Raw genomic sequence first — 13,771 nt, forward strand, 5'->3', positions numbered from 1 at the left:
AGTGTAGTTGGTGAATGATTATGCTCTTCAAAAAAACAAAACAACACAACCCACAAGCACTCACAATAAAGAATTTTATAAACATATGAATACAAGTTAAACACATGTTACCTTTGGAAGTAATTGTATGTTTAACCCTTTTAAGCCTGAACCATTAAACATATATATATTTCAATCTTAAGTTGACTTTTATGTTTCACTCCAATTTCACACTGGATTTCTCTGCTGGGCGCCTTTGAGTATTTAACAAGTAATAACAGAAGACAATCTCAGGCCTATAGGTTTCATGTCAAACATATGTTGAGAAAACACAATGAGATTGCAGATCTGCAATATAAAAGTAGTTCAATAAAACACACAGATGAGTAAATATAAGTAAAGTGAAGTGTCGTCTCTCTGCGGCTTTGGGTCTCACTTTTGGGAGCACACTCTCTGGAATTCCTCAGGTGGTGTTTTCACTTCTTCTTTCATACAGATGGGTCTAGCAGTAAATAGCATTAAGATAAGCTATGCTTAGCTTGGGGAACTGAGGACGGCTTCCACAGAGTGAAAAAAGAGATACTAGAAATTAATAGAAATAATCAAATCTGCATATACTAGAAAATACATTAAAAGCATTCGAATCATAAGCTCTGAAGATTTGGTCCTAAACATTTAGTTGCAAGCTAATAATCCTCCTCTACTCCTAACAACTATGACATCTAAATTTTACAGAGTAAGTTTTTTCCCTTCTTCAGAACTGAACTACTACAGTAACTACCCTAAGCACTGAGCTGTCCTGGAACATCTAACATACGAGAAAACATAACATGGAATTCAATAAACATCATCCTTGGATAAGATTCATTTTGCAGAACCTGTAAAATCCATTGTTAAATTCAGTTTTCTGGTAGAACGTGTCCCAAGTGATTAAGTTAAACATTTGTGTAAGATAAGGTGTTCCGTCTGAAAGGATTACGATTCGCACTTTTAATTGAAACAGATTTGGGATAGTTTTCTATCCTTTGTGAATGCGCTGGTGTTTTTTGAGATTACTCTGTTGAGTAAAACTCTTCCCACAGTCTGAGCAGTGATTCGGTTTCACTCCTGTGTGAAAGCGCTGATGTATTTTGAGACTACTCTGTTGAGTAAAACTTCTCCGACACTCTGAGCAGTAATACGGTTTCTCTCCTGTGTGAAGGCGCTGGTGTTTTTTGAGATTACTCTGTTTATTAAAACTCTTCCCACAGTCTGAGCAGTGATACGGTTTCTCTCCTGTGTGAATGCGCTGGTGGTTTTTGAGATCACTCTTTTTAGTAAAACTCCTCCCACAGTCTGAGCAATGATATGGTTTCTCTCCTGTGTGAATGCGCTGGTGTATTTTGAGAGTACTCTGTCTAGTAAAACTCTTTCCACAGTCTGAGCAGTAATACGGTTTCTCTCCTGTGTGAATGCGCTGGTGTTTTTTGAGATTACCCTGTTCAGAAAAACTCCTCCAACAGTCTGAGCAGTAATACGGTTTCTGTCCTGTGTGAATGCGCTGGTGTTTTTTTAGATTACTCTGTGTATTAAAACTCTTCCCACAGTCTGAGCAGTAATATGGTTTCTCTCCTGTGTGAATGCGCTGGTGGTTTTTGAGACTACTCTGTTGAGTGAAACTCCTCCTACAATCTGAGCAGTGATACGGTTTCTCTCCTGTGTGAATGCGCTGGTGTTTTTTAAGAGTATTCTGTTTAGTAAAACTCCTCCCACAATCTGAGCAGTGATACGGTTTCTCTCCTGTGTGAATGCGCTGGTGTACTTTGAGAGTACTCTGTTTAGTAAAACTCTTTCCACAATCTGAGCAGTAATATGGTTTCTCTCCTGTGTGAATGCGCTGGTGGTTTTTGAGACTACTCTGTTGAGTGAAACTCCTCCCACAATCTGAGCAGTGATACGGTTTCTCTCCTGTGTGAATGCGCTGGTGTTTTTTAAGAGTACTCTGTTTAGTAAAACTCCTCCCACAGTCTGAGCAGTAATATGGTTTATCTCCTGTGTGAATGCGCTGGTGGTTTTTGAGAGTACTCTGTTTAGTAAAACTCTTGGCAGAGTGCTGATGTTTCTCCATGTTGGGACTTGGCTTCATTTGTCTGTTAAATGTATCAAACTGTTTGTGTCTTCTGGAAATTCTTCTGGACGGCTTTTGCTACACCTCTTTCAGCAGTTTAACATTGCTCTTTGTCTGTCCTGGTTGTTGGTGAAGAATTTCAGGAGAAGATTTTCATTTCTGGAAAAAAACAAAGAAAAATGCAATTGAATATTAAAATACAAGCAGGTCAATTAACTGAAGAGAACTGCCCAAATCAGTTACACTATACTGATAAAACTATTGAGACATCTTCATTTACCATAAAAGCTTCTGTACTTTTATCCCAGTCGAAGTCCATAGTGTAAGGGGGTGCTGGTGGTCCTCCATCCACTAGAAGGAGGCCACCTTTTGTCACTCACAATAATCAGTCTGACACCTGTTTAGTGCCTTTATAAGGACTGCCCACTGTTTAGACAGACAATCTTGATTCTGTTTTGGTCTCACTGGAAGCTGAGAACTTAAAGAAAGAGAGTGATGTTACCCTCTAATCTGAAGCTTTGAGGCGTGTGCCAAAAAACCCCGACACACATTGGTTCAAATCACTCTGCTGATGGTTGATTCATTCTAGATTGATCATGTGACCAATGATGTCCGAAGCTTTTTCCTTCACACCAATTTATAAAAGATTCCTGATTTTTTTTACAACCCCTAATAACATTATTTCCCCCCACATTAGCTTCAGACTAACAGTGATATGCACTCCTGTCCTGAACATCATAATGGACCATCCTAATTTCTGTATAGAAGGGTACTTCACACTTGTAAAACATTTGAAAACTCATATGCAAATGTCAGTTTAAAATAGGGCTGAACGATTTTGGAAAATAATCTAATTGCAATGTTTTATCTATAAATTGCGATTGCGATTTAAAATGCAATTTTTTTGTCTTCAAGTATTTTTCAACAACAGAAGCAATAAATCAATCTGTTTAATAATAAACAATGTCAGATTTATTTAAAGCACAGATAACAATAAAGCAAAAAAAATCAATGCTTTTCCTTTTCACCATTTGTTTTTTTTTATAGAAAAATAAACAGATATAGTTTTTCCTTGTCACCATTTTTTTATTAGAAAAAACAGATATAAAACATTTAACTTACTGCTCTCCAGCTAGTAACATCATGAAAAATTAAAGTGCAAAAAACATAAAGAGAATCTGCTTTAACCAACTCGTTATTTTCTGTATTTGAAGATGCAGCACTGGTTTGTAGTGTTACCTCGCGTCGTAGCAACAGTAGCAAGGCACGTTTAGCAAAGTACCTGACGTTGAGCAGCATTTTTCTTTTTTAAAGCCAAAGTAATACTACACAACTGATGTGTTCTGTCGAGCCTGAAGCCATTGTGCAACAAGGGCGTTTTCACACCTGTAGTTCGTTTCTAATGAGTTCGTTTACCTGGAGCGTTTTCTCGCTCTGTTCGGTCTGGTTTCCCATAGGCATAAATGTAAACGCACCAAAATGCGCATCAATAAAACACGCGAGCAGCCTGTGTCCTCTGATTGGTCAGAGCTGTCTGACACAGGAGTACATTAAATATAAATATACAAAAAAAGAAAATACAGCGAGAAGATTTTGTGTTCCAGCGCAAATATCTGTGCTTTAACACTGAACACTGAAACGCTGCACTTTCAAACACAGTGTTTCTACATGCAGCGCAGATTTAAACAGAGCAGTGAATGCAGCGCGTGCATGGACACAGTGTTTGTTCACAGCTGTGGTAATTAGCGTTATCTGGCTAATATATTAGTTTAAACCAGGGGTCTCAAACTCATTTTTGCCGAGGGCCACATTGGCATATTGGCTGTCCTCTGAGGGCCAGATGTAACTTATAAATGTAATAAAATTTAACCAGATGTAATATAAAATGAATGTAATTACTCCTTAATGTTAAATAACTCTCAATATACTATTTATTCAATCAAATATTACAGTTGCATGGAAAAATGTTTGCTTGTTGCTCTATTAACATAAATCCTTTTAATTTGTCATGTTATGAAATCCAAAAACTCCATCAATCAAGAACCAAACTATTCAAGTGAATAGAAATAACATCAAGTACAAGTTATATTAACTTTGATCAAAACGTTTGATACTGAAATAAGGCTTAATAAATATAAAATCAAAAATTGTGAGCTGTGACAGATTTGGCATTTCCTCAGATTTAGCAGTTCCTCATCCAACCACTAGTGGGAGCTGCAGCTGCAGCACCACAAGCCCGCAGTCTTTGCTTAGTCAGAGCTACAGCCCAGCCACGGGCTACAGGGCTCAGCTGAGCCAGTCTGAAGCATTTTTAACATTTTTAAGTTCTTCTGTGTATGAAATAAAATAACCCCACTAACCGGATAATACAGCTCTCTACAGTTCATCTTTCAGCCCAAGCAGCTAACAGCAGCAGTTTAGAGCAGCCTTCACGGAGTCACTGCTCGGATTACATTATAAAAAGGTCAGTTAGCGCGCTGCTAACCTCAGGATGTTTATAACTACGGAGTTTAGTGAACACACCACGGCTGCAAGGTTAGACTGTTGAAGGCTACTGAAGACTACTAAAGCAGGCAACGCAGCGTAAGCAAAAAAAAAACAAAAACCACACACACACACCAAAATACAAGTTAAGATAAAATATGAAAACGAACATAATAAAGCATAAATAATTAAATTGAATTGCGGGCCATATGTATGTTTATTTTGTTAACCAGTGAGGGGCCGTATGAAACCGCGTCGCGGGCCGGATGTGGCCCGCGGGCCGGTACTTTGAGACCCCTGGTTTAAACTATGCTTGCTTTATCATCAGTTTAGCTCAAATAAATGGCTTATATTTAATAGCTGGGTCGGATCGAGACCGGATCACGTTCTCACCACAAGCACACCGCTCCAGAGTTCGTTTGGTACCGGACCGAGACCACCTCCTCTAGCTGGTCTCGTTCCGGTTCTTTTGATCCGCACCCGAGTGCGATTACTGTTTTTACACCTGCTCAATCGAACCGCACTAAAGTTGCAAACGGACCAGAGTTCGTTTTAACCGGACCAACCCGTGCTGGTGTGAAAACGCCCTAAAGTGCGCTGTGTTGACTTCACTTCTCCACCTCCCTGCCTTCTGCTCGGGTATGCTCCGCTCGTCCTCGGCTTGGCTCGCTCCCAAGTCACGTGACCAGTCAAATCGCAGCCAGTGCGATTAGAGAATCGCATTTTAAAATATCGCGAGATTCTCGCAAATGCAATTAATCGTTCAGCCCTAGTTTAAAACTAATTAATTGAAAAAAAAAAAGGATTTGTATGAGTTTTTGTTAATGGGTTGGTAAAAACTTTTTAAACTTTTCCAAAATGCAAGCATTCTCATTCTACTACAAAATATTAGCCAATTTTGACAAAATGTTTTGAACATATTAAAGGAAGAACTTACTGATGTTGGAGCATACATTTGCCACTTTATATCCAGTTCTGTGTAGAAATATGAGACTGTTGCTTGAGTCATTTCAGACTACTCCAACAAATAGCACTTAGAAAATTTTACTCAAAGGTCAAAACTATTGGGTACGTTTACATGCAGCCTAATAATCCACTAACAATCAGATTACTGGCTCAATCGGAATAGAGAAGGTCCATGTAAACACCTCAATCAGAATAGAATAGTCCGATTGAAGCCATTCCGAATACAATTTTGATCTGATCGAACGAGGTGGATAATTCTTTAAATAATCAGATACAAAGAAGAACAACAGCCTTGTAAACACATGTACCCGATTACATCCCCAATCAGAATGTTACTACAGCATTTTAGGGCCACTCTTAAAAAATAAAAATGTTCGCTTTGAAATTAAAGTTTTATATTAGGAGAGGACATATATTCGTATTATTTCAGGTAAATTTTACTCTAACCGCTTAAGCAGCAGTTTAGGAGCGGAGCAAGGGAAAATGAGCGCTCATGAGCTGTTTAAGGATTACCATCTGTTATCTGCATGTAAGATGCTGATTATTAATGCTGTAGTGTTACTGTTACTGTACATAATACAGTGTCCAGATTTTCCCGAAGAGTTTTTCATTCCTTTCGTTCCATGTAGTTTGTATTTATTTTAAAATTGAATAATAAACTTTAATGACTGAAAATGAACTGAATAAGATGAGCTTTCACTTAATTGATCAATAGTACCATTTTGACCACCCAAAAGAGAAGCACGTACTCCTTGTATTAAATAATCGATGCTTCACTTTGTGATGGTCACCATGGATATTCAAACTATTTTTTACTGACAAAATTTACCATGTAAGTTAACACTGTTCAGAAATTTACACCAAATTGACATAACCTTTTTAACACTGTTTATGTAATAAATGCTAAAGTTGTACCAGATGGACTTGGTCCTCACTGTTGATGGCAAACTTCAAGTGATGCCCCAACTTGTTTGCACTTACATTTCAATTTAGGTAAGATGGCTACAGTGACACTCAGAGATAGTAGAGATACAAATGTGCACCAGTTTATCAGAAAAATGTATTTAGTTGTTAGTCACTTCAAACTACCCCAACAAATAGCACTTACTAATTACTATTGAAAGGTCGGTGCCGTTGATTCCAGTAGAAACCTTTTTAATATCTAAATTTCGTTAAAAATAATATGGTAACATTTTCTTTACATTTACTTTCTTGATGTCCTGCAGGTTCTTGAAAAGGAGATCGTAATGCAGCAGATCTTGTTTGTTGTTCACCTTGTCTAAAGTCTTACTATTTATGTATTCTAAAAGCTTTCCATAAATTGAGGTCATTCACACCTACTCCCTGTAAAATCACTCTCGGACATCACAATGGACCATCCTGATTTCTGTATAGAAGGGTACTTCACACTTGTAAAAGCGTTTGAAAATTCATATGCAAATAATTTTTTTAAACTAATAATTATAAAATACAAAGCATTTGTTTGAGTTTATTTGTTAATAGGATGGTAAAATCTTGTTCAAAAGAGTCCAGCAAGCATTCTCATTTTACTACAAAATAGTAGCCAATTTAGACAGAATTTTTGTACACATTAAAGGAAGAAGTTACTGATGTTGAGACTATTTGGGCCAGATTATATCAGGTTCTGTGTAGAAATAAAAAAAACTTCCCTGGTTGATTGAGTCACTTAATCCTCCTATTATGTTTGGGGTCAATTTGACCCCTTTCAATGTTTAATGCATTTATGTAAGTAGTTAATCTCATTTTATTTTCCTTTTTATTTATATATTTGGTGAAACTCTGTTTAATAAAACCAAAGTAAAACAAACTACCCAAATAAAACAATTCTTGGTTTAAACAATTAGTATGAAACACTCAACTGAGAAAACACACCTCCAATAAGAGGTAAAACACCCAGATAAACAGTTCAAGCACTTTTTGTTGGGCCGGTACGTTGTTGCACCTATAACTTCACTCAGTCAGCGAAAGTGAATCGAATGAGTCAACCGAGTCAGTTGATTCGTTACTCACGGTTCACACAGAGCTCGCGGAGATGGCGTCCTCAGTAGCCATGACAACAGACTCCCGGTTCCCGGTGCTCCCGGTCAGAACGCAGCAGTCCCCAGCACTCACAGCGGGAGACGACGCAGTGCACGAGCGCCGGGAAGATCAGAACACCCTCCGTGTTCAACTCACACGCGAGGTCCGGCCGAGCTGCTGCAGACAGGCGCGAGGAAACTCAGCAGCAGCAGCTCTCAGTCCGCGGAGAAGCGCCTTTACTCCACAGTCCGGCTGAACTGCCTCTTCAGAGGTTCCGCAGTAAAACTGAACTGAACGCTGCGGTTTAGAGCACTATACAGTACAATAGCACTGTAACTGTGTTATAGAGCGGATAACAAGTAAATAAAAGCGCTCCGGAGAGTCTAAACACAACTTCTCTCCTCACTTTCTCTCTCCTTCTCCTCCAACACACACCCACAGACACTCACACTCTCCCTCTTAGTCCCGCCCCTACTCGGCGCGGATTGGATAGAAAAATGTCTGTCGAGCTTTTCACTCGTATGATTGGCTGAGCTGAACAGGAAACCAGCAGGAAAAACCCGCGAAACAGAAAAGGCTCCTGGGAAACGGAGTTCGTTTACACTTACAACGAAAAACAAAAAAAATAATACAAATACAAATACACAGGATATTTTTAAGGGTCCTACACAAGTATCTATTGTTATCTAGCTAGCAAATGTTCTCAGTGCTTTTTTTAACCCAAGTATCTATTGTTATCTAGCTAGCCAATCTTACCAGTGCATTTTTAACCCAAGTATCTAATGTTATTTAATTAGCCAATGTTACCAGTGTTTTTTTTTTAAACCAAGTAACTAATGTTATCTAGCTAGCCAATGTTCCCAGTGCTTTTTAACCGGTATCTAATGTTATCTAGCTAGTGAAGAGTAACCGTTTATTTCAATTATGATTACTTAACTTTAGCATCTATAATTACATAATCATTGTGTGAAACCTTGTATTTTATATGCATTTATATAGAAGATTAACCAATACTCACATTGTATTTTATACACATTTATATAGAAGACTAAACAGTAATCACAATATATATTCTTTACACATATAGTTAAACATTGCTTGATCAGGCATGTAACTAACACAGACTCTATTATATGACAAACTAACCCACATGATACATAAGGCATTTAACTAACACATAGGATCTACTGTATGGCGTATTAACCACGTGTTACTGACATATTAGCATATAACATATGAAATCTATTGTGTGACTTGTTTGGCTCACGCTTAAGGCATCTCGGTCGCTGCATGACCCTAACTAACGGCCATCAATCACACTCTGTACGAACTGAATTGATACAAAGGAGACTTCGGGATGAACAGGGCGGCCTTTCTCTCTGTGCGTGTAAAGTCCTTCACCTACCAAAGCGGGAGGAGGACGCGCGCACATGGGGAGGGCGGCACTGTCCAATTCCTGAAACAATGCCACACTGTCTGACTGGACACAGTCAAGGCCAAACACTAGTGGTCCGGTCAGACACGTGAAACGGATTACTAACACGTGAAATTATGCATGCTAACATGAGATGATTTTAGCAACGCCTCATCAGCAGGTTTCACGTCATTTGGGGTATAAACATGGAGTCAGATCAGAGGGGGGTCAGAACTTCTACTATTTGATGGCTGCTAACTGTCTTGTATGTATTGGTTCTCCTGAATTCAGTACTTTGTAATAAATACTTGATTTGCTTTCAACTCCACTGCACCTGTCTGCAACTCTCTCCATCAAAACGAACACGCAGGGGAGTTGTACCCCGGATGGTGGATGGGGGTAACCCATCTTTCATTTTCTTTTTACAACACTAGCAAATGTTCCCAGTGCTTTTATTAACCCAAGTATCTAATGCTATCTAGCTAGCTAATGTTCCCAGTGCTTTTTTAACCCAGGTCCCTCGTCTGGAAAAAAGTAATATTATCTAATTTCTAGAACATAAAAAAAGGAAAGAGTCGGGTCAGAGTTCACTCACTCTCCAGCATATACAACATAGATATCGAGATGATGAAACTGTGGGTAACATTAGCTTCTCTAAAACTGCAGCAGGTCTTGGAACTGCTGCTCTGAATCTGCTGGTGTGAGCTTCTGCTGCTCTCTGGCTCTGCAGATGAAGTTGGGATTTAACCCGATGCTGTGATTCGCCACCGTGTCAGCTATATTGATTTAGTAAACAAATCAGTTAAGCCATTGATGTGGAGCTGCAGTTTTTCTTGGTAAAACACAATTAAATTTACATTTCTCACCAAATTTTCTTTTGTGTTTTTTATAGTTAAAGGATTTTGTTTTACATATACAAAACAACACATATTGATCTCAGGAGTGCATATCACTGTTAGTCTGAAGCTAATGTGGTGAAAAATTATTAACTGTTGTAAAAAAAATGAGGAATCTTTTATAAAGTGGTCTAAAGGAAAAGGTTTTTAGACATCGTTGGTCAAGTGATCAATGTAGCAGGAATTTGAAAAAATAAAACAGCAGCTAGATCTCACAATGCCATTTTATTGCATATAAGTACAAGTGTATGTTGGTAAGTTAACAGAACACCCTTCACTTATACATGTTTCATTCAAATTTAAATCAGATAAAGATTTAAAAGGTAAAAAATTAAAATTTTATGAATTAATATTACTTAGAAGTAGTGCTGGTCAATATGGGAAAAAAAGATATCACAATAACGATATATATCATGATATACCACATTAATATAAATCAATTATAAATAAATTAACAAACACGAAAATGAGGGTATTCAATCTGTCATTTCAGTTCGTTTTAGTTTTTCTTTTATTTACCGTTTTAATTAGTTTCAGTTAAGGAGAAGTTTCCTTAACAATAAGACTTGGTTACCCAGCTATATGGTGATCAGTGGCGGACTTAGCAATTTGGGGGCTCAAGGCGAATTTAGCTAGGGGGCCATCAACGTTAATATGCGAGAAATAAGTTTCAGATATAACACCATTGTATGTCAAAATGGAAAATATTTATTAAAAAAAAATAGTAAAAAAAGAAAATTGAAGCTTTCAATGCTAATTGTACTTTTTATATGTGCAATCAATAAACATATCTTTAAATAAAATATACACCCCAATGCCAAAAAAAAGGTAAAGCAGTGTGACTGAGAGCATTTGTGTGAGTGAGTCAATCAGTAATTATTATCTAGAATTGTAACTGAACTTAATGATAAATAATTATCAATCACATCAACATGTAGAGTGAAAATATGAGAGAGAGAGAGAGAGAGAGAGAGGAGGCAGAGTTTGTGTAAGTGCATGTGTGACAGAAAGAGAGAGAATGAGTGTGTGAGAGAGACATCTGAGTGAGTGACGAAGAGTGTCCCTGTGTGAGTGTGTGAATAAGAGAGAGAGAGATAATGCATGTGTATGAGAGGGAACATATGTGGGGGCGAAAGAGAGAGAAAAAGGGTATGTGACTGAATGAGGAGAGTTTGGGGGAGTGAGTGTGTGTGTGTGTGTGTGTGTGTGTGTGTGTTTGTGTGTGTGAGAGAGTGTACGGCATAGGGTTGGGCGATGTCTCCTTAACTGGCAGATGACGATGCTTACATTGAAACATCGCGATGGATGATATCGGTGGCGGGGGTGTTTGATCAATAAAATACTAAAAATATTTAAAATGAATGGGCGGCACGGTGGCGCAGTGGGTAGCACTTCTGCCTCACAGCAAAACGGCCTGGGTTTGATTCCCGGCTGGGGCGACCCGGGTCTTTCTGTGTGGAGTTTGCACGTTCTCCCCGTGTCTGCGTGGGTTTCCTCCGGGTTCTCCGGTTTCCTCCCACAGTCCAAAGACGGCACGTTCAGACTAATTGGAACTTGATTGAAATTGCCCCTCAGGTGTGAATGTGTCTTTTTGTCTGTCTGTGTCTGTCTGCCCTGCGATGGATTGGCGGCCTGTCCTGGGTGTATCCTGCCTTCTGCCCGATGCCTGCTGGGATAGGCTCCAGTTTTTTTTTTATCGCAATGCCGCGCGCGCTTTCCTTTACTGAAGCTAAACTGTTTGATTATATTATGTCATATCAATACCATTTTAACGTTTTTCGTTTCTATGTTTTGAAATTCGTTAGATTATATTTTTGTCAACATTTTGGTTTTATTTTTGTTTATTATTTTTATAATAATAATAGAATTTACATGATTTAAAGTAAGTCAATACTTACTTTTACTGGTAACTAGTTACTTTTATAGTGGGGTAACTTCGTTAGTAACTAGTAATTATTCAAAGTAAGGTGCCCAACGCACCCGACGCACAACGAGCAGGCTTATTCTATTAGCGTGAATAACATGAAATGTTTAAAATTAATACAGACATGTAGAAAAAAACGAAGACAAGCTGTAACCTAGATATAAATAATAATATCTTAATAATAATAGAATAATAATAAATAATAGAATAATATGCCAATTAGGCATATTTATAGCAGTAGGGTATTTTAATTTTATCTCTGACTCTAATTCATTTAAGTTATATACCTGATTTGATCTTTTTCTGTACAATCCCTGCTAAAGTTTTAGGTGAAGAAGACCTAAAGAAGGTCAGTGCATGTTTCTGGAAAAATAAAAAAAGTGGGCGTGGCATCGCAATGGTCCATCGCGATGTTGGGTCATAAATGACACAACCCTAGTATGGCACCTCCTCGTCCTCCTCCTCCACCAAAACATTTGGTCCAGTGGTGCTGACACACTAAAAAAGCTTTTGGAAGAGCATCTGTTTTAAGTTTAGCCACTTGGGTGGTGGCGCTTCATGGCTTCACTCACAACCCACTTGTACACTTAATTTCACTTTAATTCCATCTTTCACAAGCAGCGCGTTTGTGGTTCACCGGCATGGCCACATGGCATGGATGGAATATTCCATTTTAACGCGAAAGAGAGGGGGTGTGGACGGATTCTGTATTTCTTTGTAATGTATTGTGTTATCTTTGTTTCCATTTTAAACATACAAGAATCACCATTTATGAACACACTATCCGTGAATTACTGTCCAAAGGGCCCCAATTACCAGCTGTAGGCCTATGGAAAGTTTGCAGCTAGTCAAAGGGCCCCTACAGTGGGCTGCAGTGGGACGAGCCCTACGGCAGTTGCCTAGCAACGCCTCTATGCAAAGACCGCCTCTGCAAACAACACATATACAGAGAAGACGTAAAAGACTTCCTAAAATCAAACTTGGGTAAAGGGAGGAACTAGAAGAGTTTGTGATACAGGGAGGAAAAAAGGAGGAAAAAAAAGAAGCGAGCCAGAGCTCAGAATAAAAACTGGCATAGATTTATTTTCATGTAAAACTAAGATCCAACACTGAGTGACTGTAGACAGGTGTTTCAATTTCATTGTCCAACCCCGGTATGTCCCAAATGTGTCTATAAACTGGGTATAGGATATATATGATATCTCAATAAATTTTATAAAACATATTTTCTTTTTGTTTGTTTTCAGCTCAGAAAGTCCTTTTGTAACGTTTGTAATAATACTTTTTATTATTTTAAGCAATGTCTTTTTTTCCACAGATCTTTCAGACACATCCCATGTAAAAATGTCCCCAGAACTCGTCAAGCTAGTCATACGGTTAGCTTATTAGAATAGGCAGCAGTGACTTCATTTAACTCACAATAGAAAAAAGGGCAATTCTGTTTATATTCTTTTTCCTAAAGTTCATATTAATACTTGTAAAGGGTTAATCATTTATTGGGTGTTAACATATGAACAGCTCAGGCATGAGGGATTGTGGTAGCTGCCTACCGTTTCATACACAGCCAGTCTATCTCTGCTCTCTCCTACTGGTATGCAGATTAGCTAAGTGTCAAACGGTCAGGTTGTTACCGTCATTTAATGGTCCATATTATGTCAATTTACATTTGAGATTTGTAGGTATATACATACACATATTCACACATACACACACAGCCTGCTTAAGTTTACCTGTTTTTGATGTGTCCATTTTTGTAGTTCCACAAACTGTAGTTTATTTTTTTCACCTGCATATCCGATTAGCCTAAATTTTACCCTGTATATTTAATTCCCAGCGCCAGAGAGCTTTATTTTCGTGATAAATATTTCTTAAAACTGCATTGACACTAATGTGGTGACGTGTTTGTGTGTGTTGTGTTGGTACATGTAGATCAGGTGCAGCAGTGCTGATGGGGTTTTTAA

At 38.2% G+C, this 13,771-nt stretch overlaps 2 protein-coding genes and 1 pseudogene across 3 annotated transcripts in view; all 3 read right to left on the reverse strand.

Annotated features, from left to right (window-relative positions):
- Window positions 1–13,771, reverse strand: part of LOC125801534 (zinc finger protein 239-like) — a 250,332-nt gene that overhangs the window by 183,261 nt on the left and 53,300 nt on the right. The window lies entirely within an intron of this gene.
- LOC125801445 (zinc finger protein 239-like) overlaps window positions 1–13,771 on the reverse strand; it is a 173,482-nt gene that overhangs the window by 50,964 nt on the left and 108,747 nt on the right. The gene's annotated exons all lie outside the window — the stretch shown is intronic.
- LOC111189745 (zinc finger protein 239-like) lies at window positions 106–7,974 on the reverse strand (annotated as a pseudogene).

The sequence above is a fragment of the Astyanax mexicanus genome, chromosome 4, assembly GCF_023375975.1.
Source record: "Astyanax mexicanus isolate ESR-SI-001 chromosome 4, AstMex3_surface, whole genome shotgun sequence".
NCBI lineage: Eukaryota > Metazoa > Chordata > Actinopteri > Characiformes > Acestrorhamphidae > Astyanax > Astyanax mexicanus.